Below are 19655 nucleotides of genomic sequence, written 5' to 3'. Positions count from 1 at the left end.
AATTAATATTTACTGGGCAAACAGATACTAGATTGGGTGAGAGGGCATCTGAGGTTTAAAAAAAAAGTCTGACAATCGGTTTGACACACTTGCACATTGTTTTACTCTGCCTGCATACCAAACAAGTTACTCCTGTACAATTAGGATTTTTTATTTATAGTGAATGTTTTTGTTCTGTTCCTTCAAATAGAATTAAAATGGTCATGTAGTCATCAAATGCCAGAATACTCAACCTGTCCAAGTGAAGCATAATCTCAGCTATGACAAAGGTAGATGGTGGGTGAGGGCCAAGAAATAAGGCAGGAGAAATCACTAGATGAAAGTAGAGGATGATAAAAGGGAACTGTCCTGGCCACTAGGTGTAAAGGAAGTCCCAGCAAACACAGGGTCACACAGCAAGGGGTTCTCAGGTCACAGTCTGACATCAAAGTCCAGGGTCAGATGAAACACTCCAAATGTAATCAGAAGGCAGTCCATGGTCAGGTCACATATTCCAGAGGTCCAAAAGGTAGTGTAAGAGTCAAGGAATAAGCCAAGTAAGCAACTTTGGGATTCCTTTGGGAAGGCCCTGAGACATTGGACTCACAGGGAAGGTCAGCCAAGGCAGGGCTTGAGGATGGTTGGCTTCTTGGGAATGGTTGGGCTCCTAGCACTGGCTTTCAGATGTTTTACATCCTCTGCATGTGGAGGTTCCCTTTACTTACCATAGCTAGCAACCATGGATGGACCTATATTCCATGAATCTAACATCCCCCTTTAAAACCATTTATGCTAGTGAACATTGCTATATCCACTGGCAGCAAATTCCATTATTTTGTCTGTCCTGCCTGCCCAACAACTTCACTGGATGGCTTGAATTCCTTTTTTAAAAAAATGTTTGAAGTCTAGTGGGTATTTTGCATAGAGTAAAGCAACTCAGTTAGCTAAAATGCCTTTTCAAGTTAATTTGGGGGATTTTACTCAATTAGGCAAGATGGCAAAAAAATAGCACATGGTCAATAACCTATGTATACTAAAGCTGGTATTTCCCAGGAGCCCTTAAGTCAATGGTGAGAGTTTGAATAAAGTAAATTATAATTATTGAAGGAAACTCAGGCATACAAGGGGAAAACACACTTTCAACACATAGTTCAGAACTAAGAAAAATAGTTGGGAAAGATAGGGACATTTGCATTAGCAGGAGTATTGTTGGTGGGTAATGTGTTACCTGTCCAGGTGAGAATTAGAAATTCGACAGTGAAGAAAGGGGAGCTGAAAACCCACGAGATGACCAGTGTCACATAGACAAGGACCCAAACTGATCAGGAATGGGGGTGGCTCTTCCAGCAAGGTAGCGGTCAGGAAAGAGTCACACCTGAATGGCATAAGGCCTTAAGTAGCCAAATTTGTGACCTGAGGCAGGTTCCCATGGTGGGATTACCTGGCTAGTCAGTGGTTCCCAGGAAATTTGACAATAGAACTCAGAGAGCAATTAAAGTTTCTCTGAGTTGAAACATACACATTTTTTTTAAAAAAAAACGGAATAGGCAATTTAGGGTCTGATGGTTTGCTGTAGTGACACCTCTTTGGGAATAATAGGAAACAAAAGGGATTTGGAGGGGAGGAGATGAGTAGCAGGGTCTGGCCGATGGCTGTCAGAAGGAGAAGAGATTAATCCAATGGTTGTCTATTGTCACAGCTGCTGTTTGAATAGGTGGCAGGAAGACTCTTTTGCTGGCAGGTACTCAGGATGGTTGCCTCACATCAGTTCTTTTGTCTTTGACTGGGCAGCTTATTTATTTATTTATATTTATATATATTTATTTATCTATTTATTGCACTTATATCTCCCCTCCCCAATGGGCTCAGGGCAGCTAACAATAGTCACACTTCAGTGACAATTCACATTGTAGCAATAAAATATTATTAAAACATTAAAATATTAAAACAATTTAAATACAGCTCAATTTCAACTCTGATGGCGTTCTGTCTATGTCGAATTTAATTTGTCATGATACTATGGGGCAGATGATACGCCCCCGTAGATGTTAAAAGTACCTCTTTTTAGGTCTTAAAAGCCTGCCTGAACAAATATGTCTTACAGACCCTGCGGAATTGTGACAAATCTTGCAGGGCCCTAGTCTCTTCAGGAAGGGCATTCTAGATGGCAGGTGCAGCCACGGAAAAGGCTCTTGCCCTTGTAGTGGTCAGACGGGCATCTTTTAGCCCAGGGATGTTTAGCAGATTTAACGAGCTTGATCGTAGTGCTCTCTGGGGCTCATGTGGAGAAAGGCGGTCCCAAAGGTAGACAGGTCCCAAGCCATATAGGACTTTAAAGGTCATAACCAGCACTTTGAACTGGGCTCAAAATGCTACAGGCAACCAGTGCAGCATCTCCAATGCAGGTTGGATGTGCATCCATAAAGGTAGCTCCAATACCAACCTGGCCACAGCATTCTGCACCAGTTGCAGTTTCCGGGTCTGGGTCAAGGGCAGCCCCATGTAGAGGGCATTACAGTAGTCTATTCTTGAGGTGACCATTGCATGGATTACTGTAGCCAAGTCGCTGCGTTCCAGGTATGGAGCCAACTGCCTTAGCTGCCTAAGATGATAAAATGCAAATCTGGCAGTGACTGCCACCTGGGCCTCCATAGTTAATGAAGGCTCCAGGAGAACCCCTAAACTGTTGACCCTCAAACCCGGCGCTAACGGCGCCCCATCAAAGGTCGGTAAAGGGATCTCTCTTCCCAGGCCACCCCGGCTTAGGCACACAACCTCTGTCTTTGCTGGATTCAATTTCTATCGGCTTTGTCTGAGCCATTTCACAGCGGCTTGTAATGCCCGCTCCAGGTTTTCTGGGATGCAGTCGGCCTGGCTGCCCATCAGGAGATAGAGCTGGGTGTTGTCCACATATTGGTGACATCCCAGCCCATAACTCCAGACAATCTGGGTGAGGGGGCACATGTAGATGTTAAATAATGTTGGGGAGAGAACTGCCCCCTGAGGCACCCCACACACAAGTGGGTGTCTTCGAGATGACCCCTGCCCCACTGCCACCCTCTGTCCCTAACCTTGGAGAAAGGAGATAAGCCATTGAAGGGCAGACCCCTAAATCCATGTGCTGGTAAGGTGGTGCAACAGCAGCTGGTGGTCGACTGTATCAAAGGCAGCCAACAGGTCTAATAACAGCAACACTGCCAATTTGCCTTGATCCAGATGTCTTAGGGGATCGTCCAAGAGGGTGACCACTACTGTCTCCATCCCATGCCCCGGGCGAAAGCTGGACTGAAATGAGTCTAATGTGGAACTGTCATTCAAAAATCCCTGTAACTGTGCTACCACTGCCCTCTCAATGACTTTGCCCAAAAAAGGGCAACTTCAAGACCCGTCGATAGTTGGCCAATTCAACCAGGTCTAAGGATGGTTTTTTAAGAAGTGGATGAACAATTGCTTCCTTGAGGGGTGTAGGGAAGGTCATTTCTGTCGAGGACCTGTTAATGATCTGTTGAAGTGGCACCAATAATTCCGTCCGGCACGCTCTTATCAGCCAGGATGGACATGGGTCCAGATCACAAGTAGTCGGACACACAGAGCAGAGGACCTTGTCGACTTCCCTCAGATCAAGTGGAGCAAATTGGTCCAGCGTTGGAACATGTGATGGGCTAGGGGCCTTGAGTTCACATACTGTATCTAAATTGGCGGGGAGGTCCCAGTGGAGTGTCAAGACCTTATCTGAGAAATAATCAGCAAAAGCCTCACAACCTATATCCAGTTCCCTATTATTTGACTTGCTCTATGGCAAGTTTGTAAGTGTAAGTTAGTCATGAGTACGCCACCAACGCCTCTCTAGCCGTCTTAGTCACTGTTTCATCAGCCGTAATTCTGGGGTGTACCATGGTGCCAGCAGAGCACGGCAATGAAGAGGGTGCTGGGTGGGTGATCTCATCAATGGCTGTGGCGAGTTGTTGGTGCCACACCTCCACTAAGCCATCTAGTGAGTCGCCAGAGGGCCAAGGATCCCACAGTGCCATCTGAAACCGCATAGGGTCCATCTGACTCCACGGGTGAGCCAAAATGTGCTTGCTGCCTAGACAGGGTTGTGGAGACACGACCATATGGGCCTTTAGGGCATAGTGGTCCAACCATGGCACTGCTGGGGCAATAATTCGGTCCACTGTAACTCCCGCCACAAAGATCAAATCCAGTGTGTGCCCAGCCTGATGGGTAGTAGTTATGACGCATTGGCAGAGCCTTAGTGTCGCCATGGATGACACTAGGTCCGTTGCCCTGATGGAGTCCGCATCATCGGCATGGACGTTGAAGTCACCCAGAACTCCAGCGCCCAGCCTGCTATGGCCTCCATCAGGGCTTGTAGGGCACAAACTGGTGCACTAGGCGGTCGGTACACCAGCCAGATAGCCATTTTTTCTCTCCCATACCATAATAGGCCAACACACTCAATGCTGAAGATTGTTGGGGATGGAAGTGCCCAAAAGGAGTAAGCCTCCCATATCAGCAGTGCCACCCCTCCCCTCCACCCACTAGTCTGTGACTAGTGCAGGACCAAGTACCCAGGAGGGGTCATTTGGGAGAGAGCTACTGTTTCTCCCTCCCGTACCCAGGTCTTGGTCACGCAAGCCAGGTCTACATTCTGTTCTTGAAGGAAATCCTGCAGGACTGTGGACTTGTTGTTAATCGACCTGGCATTACACTGCACCAGAGATGGAGGCGAGTAATTTTCCTTGGCCTCTCTACCTGCTACCTTTGGGATGGGACATAGGTTGGAAGGAGAACGAGTATATCCATATCTCCGTCTCCTTCCCATTGATTTATTCCTATTTTCACTGCTATACTTTCCCTGTCCCAAGAGCACTGGGATCCCCTGGCCAGGCATCACCATAGATTGGTTTTCACCACAACTGCAGCCACAGCCTCAAACCTATCCAGACTATAAAACCTACACCAAACAATTCTATTCATATACTTACAGTTAACTCTAATTGCTCTTAATTTATCTACCCTATAGCCTAACCTTGATGACTTAACTCATCTACCCTGTAGCCTAACCTTGCTAACTTAATTTGGTTCCTACTACTAATTAACTAAAATCCTTCCAATTTTATCCCCTCAATTAATTCCCATCCCTTAATTAGTAGCTAATAAAAGGTCCCAATTTAATTGCACTAACCACTTAGGCACTAATCAATCGCTTATTTCAACTAATTAAGAGCAACCCTTGCCTAACAATTATAACAATTATAATCCAGTTATTATAATCCAGTAATTATAATCCAATTATAACAATTATAATCCAGTTTAACTAAATTTCCAATAAATTAGGTAACAATTTATTTCCAATAAATTAGACTAACAGAAAATCAATTTTTCAATAGTTAAACTAGCAACAGCAATAAATCAATCTAATTAAGAACAACTTAAAACATGGGAATATCACAGGAGTTTCCAGGACAATGGAATATCAGTACCCAGCACATTCCAGGGAGAGGTGTAAGAGTAAAGTGCACAATGCAATCACAGCTGACATCTGCATAATCAAAGCTGATGCAAGGACCCTGAAATGCAGTACGTGGTGGAGACAGTCTCTCTCTTCATGGCTGCTACAGGAAAAATTGATAACTCATAATCTGTTAATATCTGTGTGCCTTATAATTACCTACATATACCTCAGCTCTAATGATGCACTTTCTGATAATAAGTCATCAAAATATGAGCCTGCCATGTCTTGTTTTCTAATCTGGGGGGGAGTAACAAAAGTTTGTCACATAGATGTCATTTTGAAATCTTCAGGAACATGGCTTCACTCAAGTTTGCTGCCAGTCTTGTCTCTGTGAAGAAATGGCTGCATTGGAGGGGGGGGGAGCTGGAGGGGTGGAGAATGGTCCAAGATCCTTATGATTCTGTGGGCAACTTTGTCCATAGTGCAACAGTCCAGGTGAGAGGGTGCCTTATGCCTTGCTTGGCTCAGCACCAGGATAGTCCAGGGAGACCAAGTGCCCAGAAACTGATCTGGCATAGGTCCCAGCCCATGTACGGTCTATTAGAGCCCAAAGTCAAGTGTGGGGGTTGCTGAAAATCATGGCTTTTTGGTAACAACTCCTTAATAAAAACTGAAATTATTTATGTGTTTGGAATGCTTATGCTGCCTCTCTTGATAGTACATTCAGCAACAAAGACCAGCATTCTTCTTAGTGGGTGGGGTTAACTTGTTTGACCCTGTGTTTACACAGATGTTGGATCTTTCTTTATGCTATTCCAAATCCTGTAGCATCTATGTGGCAAACTTTTGTTACTCCCCTAAGGTTAGAAAACAACACATGGCAGGTTCATATTTTAATGACATTATCAGAAAGTGCATCATTAGAGCTGAGGTATATATAGGTAATTATAAGGCACAGAGATATTAACAGATTGTGAGTTATCTCAATTCTACACACAAAAAAATGTCTCTGGTAGGAATTTTTTTCCATCCATTTCCAACAAACATGAGTGACTTTGCCTGGGTATGAAGATGGTGTGAAGAAATTTATGGCAGGATAGTAGGAATGATGTGAAAAATTTATCAGGGATACCTCATCCATCTCTACCTTTCTGTTCTTACAATTTAGAAGCAATGATCACACTGCAGGGTACTTTGGTTTTCTTTTTGTGAACCTGGAGATGAGATCTGACGGCACTATCAACTGGAGAAGAGTTGTTACACCCAGATTGCACAGCTATTTAAAAAGATAATAAAAAGAGTAAATAAAACAGAGGCTCTCCATTCCGCTGGCTTAGCCTGAGAAATAGGAAGGCTTTGAGCTGCATGCATCATATCACCTCCAATATTGAAGAGCTTCTTAACATTAATATAAAATCTTAGTTTGATGACATTACTGCCTGGTACATACTTTAGTGTTCTTTGCCTATTCAGAACTGGAATGTTTACTGCTCTTGAAGTTCACTGATTTAGCAAGGTTGTGATATAAGCTCTCCTATTTATACTCTTCACCCATTGGCATGAGGAGTGTGCATTAATCTCTTCTCTTGTTTGCTTCATTTTGGTATAGCAGAATTAGAGTCATATCTAATGTCTGGTTCCTGCTCAAATGACCATTAGACCTGTGTGATTCTTTAAATAATTACAATCATTACAAAAAAAATGGGGCATTTCATGTGTATTATAGTTAATATGAAAACCAAACAAACTCCCCATTTAAACAGTTTATAGGAAAAGGGGGGCATGTTTTTGTTTTGTTTTGTTTGGGTCTCTTTCAGTATTACAGTCTCTACCTCTTTTGGTTTCACTTTTACAAGTCAAGAAGCATTTTCCTAATAAGTGTATAAAAGAGAGCACAGTGTTCTTTAGGGAGAAGAGGAGAGAGGTACTGGGCTTTCTTGCAAGACCTAGCCACTAGGATTGCATACGTGTGTGAGTGCTACATTCAAGTCCAGTAGCACTTGAGAGACAGATAAGATTTTCAGAAATATCTGAGAAAGGGAGCTTTGACTCTCAAAAGCTTGTACCCACCAAACATTGTTGGTCTCTATGGTGCCACTGACTCAAATCTAGTTCTTTTAACCCTCAAGAACTTGGGAAATGGTTCCTCATTTTCCCTTGTATCCTGCCTCCCAACATTATTTCCCCGGCCCATTCCTCAGACATTCACCCACCTGCCATTTTATATGTCCCATTCTCTCTAGGGTTGCCAAGTCTAACTCAGGAAATATCTGGGGATTTTCAGGGTGGAGCCAGGAGACTTTTACAGTCCCTAAAATAAATTAATAAAAATACAGCAGTGTACTTTCCCTTAATACAGTCTTCATTTCCTCATCCCCCAGCAGCTGCATGTCCCTGTGTACACACACACACACACACACACAAAGCAGCCAAAACAAATAGTTTGCAATCCCATACTTGTGTGGTTTCATTGGGGCAATTTACTCACGAGTTGATGAAGTTTCAGGTTCTACAAACTAACACAGGGAAACAAAAGGCTCTAGTTTGCTTTTTACTCTCTATATGCAAACAACTTTTAAATGGAATGTAAAACAAACCCTACATTTGTTGTGCTGATTTCCTTTCCTTTCTAGCAGTTCACTTGGGAGCAGCCATGTTGTTCTGCTGGCTTGCCTCACCTCCATACAGCCTGGCCCCTACAGATTTAAAGGCACATACCATCTAGAAAGCAAGCCTTTTCAAGTTTCTTCTAGCCTTCCAAAGTGGAAAGGTACATGGTGGCTGTTGGGGCGGGGTTCCCCCACCTGGCCAGCTGACTGGGGGAGGGAAGAAGCCTGCAAAACCGGGCAATCCCCACTGGGACCTGTGGATTAGGAAGCCTAATTCTCTCTTATATTTTGTATTTACTTTATTCACCTTTCTCCACAGAGGGGACAAGCAGGTTGCATCATTCTCTTCTCCTTTTTATCTTCATGGCAACCTGTGAGCTAAATTAACCTAAATTATATGACTTGCCCAACGTAAGTTTCCATGGCAAACTGGTGATTTGAACCTGGGTCACCCAGACTCCCCTTTGATGTGTTATACCTATAGGCTGACTACCCAGATGTTGGCATTGCATCTGCATAATGGAACTCTTTTTGCAGAGTTAATTTCCTGGCCAAAAAAAAAAAATAGCAATGTGAAGGAGCTGCTTTGCCTCTGCAGGTTAAGATGGGACTCTTTCAGTACATTCTTTTTAAGGGCTGGCTTTTCCTCCTTTCTCTCCCGTTTAAATGCCACCTGAAATCTCTGCTCCTACGTCACTTCAGAGAAAGAAAGCATTGGAGGTAGAAATACCAATAACAGGTTTACTTAGTATGAAAGGGCCTATGGAGAAGAGCTGGTTCTGGTGTCAAGATGAGGGAGACGTGAACACAAATGGAGCATTTTAGTAATGCCTCAAGAAGTCAGATCATTGACCCAGAATTATCTACTTTGACTAATAGTGACTCCCCAAGGGCTTTTTGAGTTCTGCTGCTTGAGCTCCTGGAGGTTAATCTTGTGGCCTAAAGCATACAGAATAAGTGTTTCACTTTGTTAGTACTGAGTATTGAATGCACATACTCATATTTTACCACTAAATGGATGTTTAAACATTAATTATCAACTATTGAGTACAGGGTCAGATTCAAAGGTTTAGTTATGACCTTTAAGGCCTTGAGTGGTCTGGGACCGATGTATCTACGAGACCACCTCCTCCACTATGTCCCTGGAAGGGCGTTGTGCTCCAGTAGTCGAAATCTGTTGGTGATCCCTGGCCTGAAAGAGATCCGGCTGTCCTCAACAAGGGCCAGGGCTTTTTCAGTCCTTGCCCCAACTTGCTGGAACGCTCTGCCAGAAGACATCAGGGCCCTGAGAGAACTTTTACAGTTTTGCAGGGCCTGTAAGGCAGAGAAGTTCTGCTTTGCATGAGAACAGAGACGGTTGCCATCCTGGCACCTTTTCCTCTCCACCCCCTTTTGGGGGGATCCCCCCCAACCCTGATGTGATCCAATAACTTCATAAGAGCACTTTAAAGACACCATCAGGGTTTGTAATTTTTAATGTAATTGATTTTATATATATATACTTTTTAATGTAACTGATTATACTGTTGTACATCACCCTGAGCCTGGCGCTGGCCAGGATATGGCGATTCAACAAATATAATAAATAATAATAATATTCTAAGATAATATACTAAATTATTGTTACAATTATATACTCATCTTATTCTTATGATTTAAATCCATGATGTCTCCTGCTTCCAAGTATGTCAGCCAAAGCATAACATCTTTAGAAACACTATATTTATACACTGTAGCAGCAGCCCCAGAAAAAAAAAATGTAACAGAATACAAAATGTTCTTTTTTCTTGAAGTATACTATGGTTTTCATTTGAAATTGATATATTAGTGGGTGGAATTAAATTTAGAAAATCAAAATTATCTCAAGATGGGATAAGAATGAAAAATGGCTCACTTTCACAAACAAATTAACATGTTCTGTTCAAGGCACTCTCCACTGAAGCAATGGCCAAAGTGAGGCTTGCTTAGCTTTAATAGTGTAATAGAAATAGCACCGACCACCTGTCCTTAATCTATAACAGTTTATGCTGGGTACTGATATATATTTTTGAGGATTATAACTAATCTGGAGGGTACAGTTCAGCTGGTTACAGAGTGTTCATGAGACACAGACAGAGCTGGATTGCAATGCCTTCTGGGGTAGAACCAAAGTGCATTCTTGCTTGAATATGGGCCTAAGAATCTTTAGAGAGTATATTGAGAGGAACAGAAATTCTCACGTTTCCACCTAAACCAAAATTCTTCCACAGTGCCCCAAAATTATTTTCTGGGCCACAAGGTATAAGCAGGGGTCATTTTTTAGAAAAATAGGTGGTGGAGTTCATCAGGGATTGTTATGCTGCTGCATCTACTATTCAATGGGCAAGGTAGGTAGGTGGGGGGCAGGATCTCAGAAAGGTTCAGGAGTTGCATTCCTGTGAGCTACTGCTGAATTCAAGGCCTGGGTATAAGAATAGCATCTACTTTAAATTATAAAAAAGAACCCAGCAAAGAACTTATGGGGAGGAGACACACCATCCCTACCTTTGATTCCTTTACTTTTTCCCTTCTTTATCAATGTTCCCCATCTCTTTCTTCATCACCCCTTCTTTGCTAATCTCCTCTCACTCTTTCTCTTTCTTCCCGCACCCCTTCAATGTTAATCTTCCCTTATCTCCATAAAGAGTTATAGGCACTGAATGGTATTTTCTATTAGCAATAGCACTCCATCTTCTGTTACTGCAAGTATCCAATTCTGCCTAATCAGTGAGACAAAGTGGTACCCATAAAATCCACTTGTATGTTCCACTTGAGGTAGCCCTTTATGGCTGATCACCCATTTGCTCCTTTGTTCTTTTTTTCCTGCTTTTGCTACCAAGGTACCTGACTTTCACTTTGCTCATTTTCGTTGAGTTAAATGTCTTCTGCTGCTGATTCAGTCTCTGTCTAGGGAAGCTTGTTGCAGATGAAAGTTTGCATACCTTACTCATACTTTGTGCTCATTCCAATAAAGACATATTTCAAGATCAATTTACCATAAACCTATGTTATAACCTGGGTCTGTCATGATGTTAAATCAGCCCAGCTATGCCTAAAACAAAAAAGGAGATACTGCCTCAGAGCACATAGATTTTGTCTAACAAGGTTTTCCCCTGTACTGAGGAACAACACCTAGGATACAAATGCATCTCCCCATAGTGCTATACATACTTGTACAGAACAAACTGTTAAACTTCTACTCAACTTGCTGGTCAGTTTTTGCACCTCAGTATCATTCTGTTGGTAAACCTTCAATTTTGCTTAGGGTGAGTACATGATGTTGAAGAACAGAGCCCCATCAATCTTCCGGTTAACTCCTTATTAGAAAAAGAAGATAGCTGCACAATTCCACCTTGCTGTTTCACGTTCACACTTTCTACTTGCCCCCTTGTAGCTTATAGTTTGTACAAAATTTCACAAAGCCTGGTTGCAATTTCACTCCAGTTTGCATAATTTCCATGTCTGGAAAATTCAGCAAATTAGAATATCTGTCTTTCAACAACCTGATAGCTCTGTACCCACTGTACATTACGTATGTTTTAATATATTAGTGATAAAGATGCAAATCATACAGGGAAGATTCAATATTCTGTATCTTTTTATTATTTTAAGGAATTGTCCTGTTAAATGAAATAATTAATGGCTTCAGTTCTTCTGCGTAAGATGTTAATTTTGTATTTTATATTCATGTTATATGGATTTACATTCAGTTTATATGGTATTTATGCATACAGTGTTAGTAATTTCCATGTATAATGCTGGCATATGTATGCATTGGGTAGATTAAGTACCTCAAGGTTAAGAAAACATAAATATATAAGCCAGAAAATATTGTTAGTCAATTTGAAAATTAACAGATATTAATAAATATACAAAATATATGTATTTATTTCACACTAGTTTAAAAACAGATATTGGCGCTTATAATAGCCTCAATTATCATTGCTGATCTACAGTGATGTTTAAAAGTGACAAATATTGACCCTGACCAGATGCATTTTGGCCTTCTTGGCCTTCCTCACTAATCAAAGTAATAACATTGCAACATGGTTGCTGACATCATAGTATAAGGTCCACTATCTGTTTTTAATCTATTTTTGTATATTTGTTAATATCTGTTAATTTTAAATTGACTAACAGTATTATTTAATATGTATGTTAGGTTCTTAATTTTTAACTTTTAGGTACTTAATTCAATTTGTTTTGGATTAAAGTCACTTCCAGGTGATCTCACTGCACCAGGCACATTGGGTACAGTCAGAGCTCTTTGAGGGTGGGGCTGTCCTGCTGGCCAATCCTGTGACAGTAGATTGGAGACCCAGAGTTCAGGGGAATCCCCGCCCCCAGAGGGTGGTTGGGAACCCTAATACAAGGAAACCAAAAAGGACACCATTTTTTTTTTTTAAAAAAATGTGTGTTTCATTTGCACAAAGAAGCAGCAAAATTATATAGGAACTTTTAGGTTTAAAAAGCAGGGATATAAAATAAAAAATAAACCTTAAACTCCAACTTAGTTTAGATGGTTGTTATGATATAAGTGTAGATCAGATGCATATTATGAATCCCACAGACCCATATTGGTAAGCAAATAGTCCAGATAGCTTTCATTGCAGAAGGTTGAACCAGATGATCTTCAGGTCTCCCTAATTTTGCAAACTAACTTTCCTTTGAGTTATCTCAAAAATAAACCAACATCACATTTGGATTGCTGTCAAATATCTAGTCATTGTTAACACAAATATGTAACCCCTCATAAACACATAATATATGTTGAACTGGCAGAGCATTGGTGCTAGAACATAGTCATCCTTATCTTACACATTTTATGACCTACCTGAGTGGTGGCATTTATTTGCCTTTCTCTAATATCCTGGCCTGGAGTCACCTTGTTACCAACTTCTAGAGTTGCAAGATACATTCAGGTACCTACTTGTCAAGACATTATAATCTGTGACTACTGCACTAAATCTCATTTGTCACAAATTATCACTGAAATTAGCTCTAATATCATACAGTTACAGTATATATAAAATACTTTTCTTTGATCTGTATATTAAATGAAAGGGACTTGCAACAAAGTTGCTCTTTGGTTCAAAAATATTGATGGAATTGAACAGTGAAGATCTGACTTACTAATGCTGGTTTATCGCTTCTTTCTGTAACCAGAGTTTATGCCCTCTGAGCCTTGTAGCTTAATCCTGTTTCATTAGATGGCTTTCCCCCCTAATCATCCATGACAATGGGGTGGCAACTATGAAACAGCAGATGTACTCTCAACAGCAGCTCACTTTTGTTAAAGGCAGGCAGCCAATGTATTTGTGGGGATTATACACTATTATCTCTGAAATCACAGCAACATGGCTTCAGTTTTAGTACAGAGTAAAAACATAACTTTTCATCCTAAGAACTTGTGGTAACCCTCTTCATCCCACCCCTTATCAAGGATATGCTATATAGTTACATAAAATGTACATATTTTGATACTCCATGTCACTCAAGGCTAAAGGCAACTAGATTTCCATGTCACTTGAATTATTACATGTTAGGTTTTTAGCAATCATTACATGGCAGATGTTTGCCTGAAGATCTGACACTATCTACAATGGTTATGTGAATGACAGGGGGGTTGTTTGTTTGTTTGTTTAAACCCCTGCTGAAAATACTGCCACACTTTTCCACATTCACAAGGTGTCAAATAATACACAATAACAGCTCAGCATCTCAAAATCCCTGAGAGGTGATGAAGTACTAACCCAATTTCACTCAGGTTGAATTTCTCAAGAAAATGTTTTTCTTTACTCAATCCATTAGGAAGCTTGGAAGGGCCACCATTTGAGCTAGGCAATGTCTAGATAGACAGTATCCATACAATTGACATCACCCACATGTTTCTGAATTTCCAAATAGATAATGCATGGGATGGAGAAAGTAGAGAAAGAAGTACTTTTCTCCCTTTCTCACAATACGAGAACTCGTGGGCATTCGATGAAATTGCTGAGCAGACAGGTTAAAACGGATAAAAGGAAGTACTTCTTCACCCAAAGGGTGATTAACATGTGGAATTCACTGCCACAGGAGGTGGTGGCGGCCACAAGCATGGCCACCTTCAAGAGGGGGTTAGATAAAAATATGGAGCAGAGGTCCATCAGTGGCTATTAGCCACAGTGTGTATGTGTGTGTGTGTGTGTGTGTATATATATATATATATATATATATATATATATATATATATTTGGCCGCTGTGTGACACAGAATGTTGGACTGGATGGGCCATTGGCCTGATCTAACATGGCTTCTCTTATGTTCTTATGTTCTTAAACTCACTAAAGTACGGAGAGAAATGGGGGAGTATTTCCTACACCATAGGAGAGAGCATTATGAAGCAGCATTAATACAGATATGCCAACAGAAGTACAAAAGGGATGTATATTTGTTAATATCTGTTAATTTTAAATTGACTAACAGTATTATTTAATATGTATGTTAAATACATATTAAAATATTAAAACAAGTGTACAAGGAGAATTCTGCAATGAAATCATCTTATCTTTTTCCATAACTGCAGATTACGCAGAGAACTTTTTAAAAAAAATGTTTGTTGGTTGAGAAGGGGTGGGATGAAGAGGGTTACCACAAGTTCTTAGGATGAAAAGTTATGTTTTTACTCTGTACTAAAATTGAAGCCATGATTCGACTGTTTGATTTGCTTCTAAGTTGATTGATTTACACTGCATCCTGCCATACTCTTGCTTCATTCACAATTACGCTATGTACAGCAGTAGGACAGTCCTAAAGTAGAGTTGCATCATCTGATTTAGTTGAAGTCAATGGGCTATAAAGGTGTAACGTTGTTTAGGATTGCATTGTTAATAAAGAAACACAAACAATGGATTCATTTTGAACCATTCCTTTAGAACTTCTGCAGGAAACTGTTTGGGCAAATCAGTAAATGATTCTTTTCTGGGGGTATTCCACTCTCCGTCCATCAAGTAGCAGTTGTTTTTCATGCAAAAGAGTCCTGATATGTAACTGTGAATGTGCTGCTTATTTTCAAATATCATAGGAGAGATTAGATAAGCTAGCCCCAAACTGTTACTTTTATGGATCCAGCAGGTGCTTCTTTTTTCAAAAAGCACCCTATTTCAGTTTGGCAAATTGCTTTGCACACATTGGACCTCATTGTTAAATGAGAAATGACTTAACTTTACTTGCCTATCAAGGAGAATTTATTTTGTTTTGTTTTGTTTTTTTAGGGTCCAGTTAATATGAGGTGGAGATGAAAAATGAAAACGGTGCATGCTCTGTTAAGGGGAATATAATACTTGTTTTTAAAAAGCAGTTTTTAATGCTGTCAGCTCATTCATTTGAGAACATGACCTCATTTCCTATACTACATAGCTACAAAGCAAAGAACTGGAATTAGTAAGAGGGAAAGACAGTTATTTCTTTGCTTAATAAATGTCATGTCACCTCTAGCTCTGGACTCAATGAATGCCATGCTGTAATTTGCAAAGGGGATGAAAACTTAACCATGCATCTTATATGCAATAAATAATTTTAAATGACTTATGAACACCCATGTAATTTCCCCCCAGTGATTTTAGGGTTGTTTTATAAATTAAAATTATTGTTAAAGTATCACTTTCAGAACTAATAGGATACCATGAAATGGTAAACACTGAAAATCTATAGTGATGGCAAATACATGCAAATATGTTATACTACAGACCTTGTAGTTGCTACTCTTGCAATAATTTGCAATGGAGAGATGAGAGCAATTGTAAAGAGACACATTTGAAGCCATGTAAATATGGCCTCACACCAACAAGCAAACAAGATAGTAAACTTCTACCTACAAAGTACATTTCAGATTGTAGGAGAGCACATGAGGGAATCCACTTCCATCCAATGAAAGTTCCTGCAGTCAGAATATTGACATTTTAAAGAGAATGGTAACCACTTCTCCTTACAGTATGCAGTTTACAATGTGCAGGGGGTTTGTTTTATTTGAAGGACAATTTCTGTCATATGATTTGCACCTGTAGTTGTCAGGCATTGTGGGGGCCCAAACTCAAAAACCCAGGGACTAACAGTTTCACACCTTTATTTATTTATCAAATTTATTTCCCCCCCCCCTTCTCCCCTGAATGGAACTCAAGGCAACTAACATGTACAGCCTATAAAACAGTACAAAAATACAACAAATAAACTGTAATGTACTGCTATTAGAGACGTTCAGATGACAACATGCTTTATTAACGAGTACATCACAAAGATAACATGGCGGGGCCGAGTCCCCTATTATATACATTTCCCAGAACAATCTTCTTCCTGGTCAGGTCCAATCCTGGCCAGTTAAATTTTCCGCCACTGATCGTCATAGGCGAGCTGCATTTGTCCCTTCCAGGCACCGCCCACAGGTGTGCTGTGCTGTACTTCCTGGGACGAATGCCAGACACAACACTCTTCCCCCCAGTTCAAGATACATAGTCTTTCAAATGAGCGGGTAGCTGCCGCTCTCTGACTGACCACCGAGGTTTGACCTGGGCAGCTGGGGCTGCTGCCTGGGGTTCTGTAACTACTGGTTCCTCGCTTTGGGCCATGGTCGGCAGAGCATTGTCTTGATCCTGTGGAGGTATCTCCCCTGCCCTGTACGGCTCCTCCACCAACGACCCCAGTGAGCTCAGCAGGGTTGCTTCTTGCGGTGACCCTGTGCTCTCTCCATTCCCCACTCCCCCTGACCAGGCTGGTTCCTCTGGCAGGGTGAGGTGGCGGAGTTGGTCTATGTGTCTGCGGAGGTCCTGCCCCCCTTCCGATGAGAACTTGTAAGAGCGGGACCCGGTGAGCCGCAGCACCCAAGCTGGTATCCACTCTGGCCCGCTCACAAAGTTCTTGGCATAGACCGGATCCCCCAGAAAGAACCCCCTAGTGGCCTCCCTGGTCTTGGGGGAGCTACGGAGGTCCGGGGCCCAGCCGGGGTGTAACCTATCTAGCCGGGTAGTTAACCGCCTGCCCATGAGTAACTCAGCAGGGCTTACGCCCGTAGCTGGGTTGGGGTTGATCCTGTTCCCAAACAGGAAGGTGGACAGTCTGTGGTCCCAATCCCCTTGGACTATGCGACCCAAGGCCTTCTTGGTTGTGTGAACCATGTGCTCCGCTTGGCCGTTAGTGGCCGGGTGAAAGAGAGCAGACCATATGTGGTGGGTGAGGTATCTATTTAGGAATTCTTGGAACTTCCGGAAAGTAAACACAGTGCCATTGCCTGTCACTACGGTGTCAGGGATTCTGTGGGTGCAAAAACACCTCCATATGGCTCTGTCTGCAGCTGCGGTGCAGGTGGAAGCGACTGGGATGACCTTCAGCCACTTCATGTAAACATCCATCAAGATAAAGAATATTTGCCCCTAGTATGGCCCCGCAAAGTCTAACTGTAGCTGGGACCATGGCACCCGATTGGATTCCCAGTCGTGAACGGGGGCACCGGGTGGATTCAATCGGAACTCTTGGCAGGGCGGGCACCTCCTAACCCACCCCTCAATCTCTTTATCCATTCCCGGCCACCATATATAGTTCCGTGCCAGAGCTTTCATATGCACTATCCCTGTGTGCATCTTGTGCAAGGCTTTGAGCACTTGCTTCCGGAGTGGGGGAGGGACCATCACTCTGCTGCCCCAAAGAATACACCCTTTGTGTAAGGAGTGTTCTTCCTGGCAGAAAACAAATGGTCTGAATACAGTGTCCAATTTGCCCGTGTCCAACCCCTTCCCACCCAGTCCAAAATGCATGCAAGGATGTGGTCTCTGCCCATGGACCTGCCTACCTCCACTGTGTGGAGGGGTCACTCTGACAGAGATTCCAGGAGCATCACATGGTGGGCCAGGGTCGGATCTGGGTCCATCTGCAGCAGCGAAAGGCGGCTGAGGGCGTCTGCATGGCCCATTGCCTTGTTGGGATGGTAGATGAGCTTGTAGATGTATGAGTTGAGGAACTCATTCCACTGCAGGACCTGCTGTGACAGGATCTGCGGTGTCTGGCGGTATGGGACAAGTAGGCCAAGCAATGGCTTGTGGTCTGTGGCAATCGTGAAGTGCCTACCATACAAGTAGTCGTTGAATTTGTATACGCCCACCATGATTGTCAATGCCTCCTTATCTATTTGGGCGTAGTTGCGCTCAGCCGGGTCAAAGTGCGAGAGTAATAGGCCATAGGGATCTCTCTCCCATTCGGGATTTGGTGGCCCAGGATGGTGCCCACTCCATAAGGGGAAGCATCACATGCTTAAATCACGGGAAGGGACTTCTCAAAATAGTGGAGTACCTCATTGAAACCAAGATGTCCTTGACCACCTGGAAGGCCATGGCCTGCTTTTTTCCCCAGACCCATGGGGCGCCCTTATGTAGGAGTCTGTGTAGGGGTTTGGCCAGGGCTGCTTTGTGGGGCAAGAATGAGTGATAAAAGTTCAGGAGCCCCAAAAAACTCTGTAGCTCCACCCTGCAAGTGGGGGATGGGGCCTGTACTATTGCCCTGGTCTTGTCGGCCATTGGCTGTGCATCCGTTGAGTCGTGGGGTGCATACTGGGGCTTCCTGTTGGGTCTGGCCCTACAAGCTCAGGCGATGTGGCCCACTTTTCAGCAGCTTCTGCAGTCCGCATTACGGTAGGGGCAGTCTTGGCACTCGTGTGGGTCCCCATAGGTGGTGCACTTGGTGCTCGGCTTCTCCGCTGTCCATGGTCGGTTTGGTGTTTTCAGCCTGCTGCGTGGCTTGCAGCAAAGCTGATGTGCCCCTTCCTTGTTGGAGCCATCAAAGATCGAGGCAGCACGGCCTGGTTTGTGTAAGGGCTGGTGTGCATCTATTCGAAGGTGGTTGCCTGTCGCAGCGCTTTCACAAGGTTGATGTCTTTGTCCTCATATGCTAGCAACTTTCGGCACACTTTCTCCTCCCGGAAGCCAACCGCAAAACAATCCAGCAGGATCTCTTTCAAGTCCCCCATGAAATTGCATCTCAGGGCTAATCCACGGAGCTCTGCAAGATACTCGGCGGCAGACTCAGCTTGTCTCTGCTGTCTCATGTAGAACGCGTGCCTATATGTAAGACGGGATGGCTGTGGCGCCTTGTGGTTTGTCATCACGTTGGCAGCTTTAACTTCGGCTGACTGGAGACTGCCAACCTGAAACTTCCTCTGAGAGATACCTCCTCTCCTGGGTGTGGGTTTAAAGTGAAGACGGAGATTGCAGCGTACAAGACGATGATCCGTATGACATTCTGCACTGGGCATTACTTGGGTGTGTAAGACATCTCGAAGGTCTCTCTGGCGCACCAGAATGTAGTCGATAAGGTGCCAGTGCTTGGACCGTGGGTGCATCCAGGTTGTCTTCAGACTGTTCTTCTGCTGGAAGATAGTGTTGGTGATGGTGAGCTGGTGCTCCATGCAGAATTCTAGCAGGAGGCGCCCATTGTCATTGCAGTTGCCAATGCCGTGTTTGCCAAGTACTCCTTTCCAGGCTTCCGAGTCTTTACCTACTCTGGCATTGAAGTCGCCAAGGATGACCACCTTGTCCTCTGTAGGGGTCTTCCGTACGAGGTTGTGTAGA

Source organism: Heteronotia binoei, chromosome 9, assembly GCF_032191835.1.
Source record: "Heteronotia binoei isolate CCM8104 ecotype False Entrance Well chromosome 9, APGP_CSIRO_Hbin_v1, whole genome shotgun sequence".
NCBI classification, from domain to species: domain Eukaryota; kingdom Metazoa; phylum Chordata; class Lepidosauria; order Squamata; family Gekkonidae; genus Heteronotia; species Heteronotia binoei.
The sequence above is the reverse complement of the archived record's forward strand: the minus strand, read 5'-3'. Positions refer to the sequence as shown.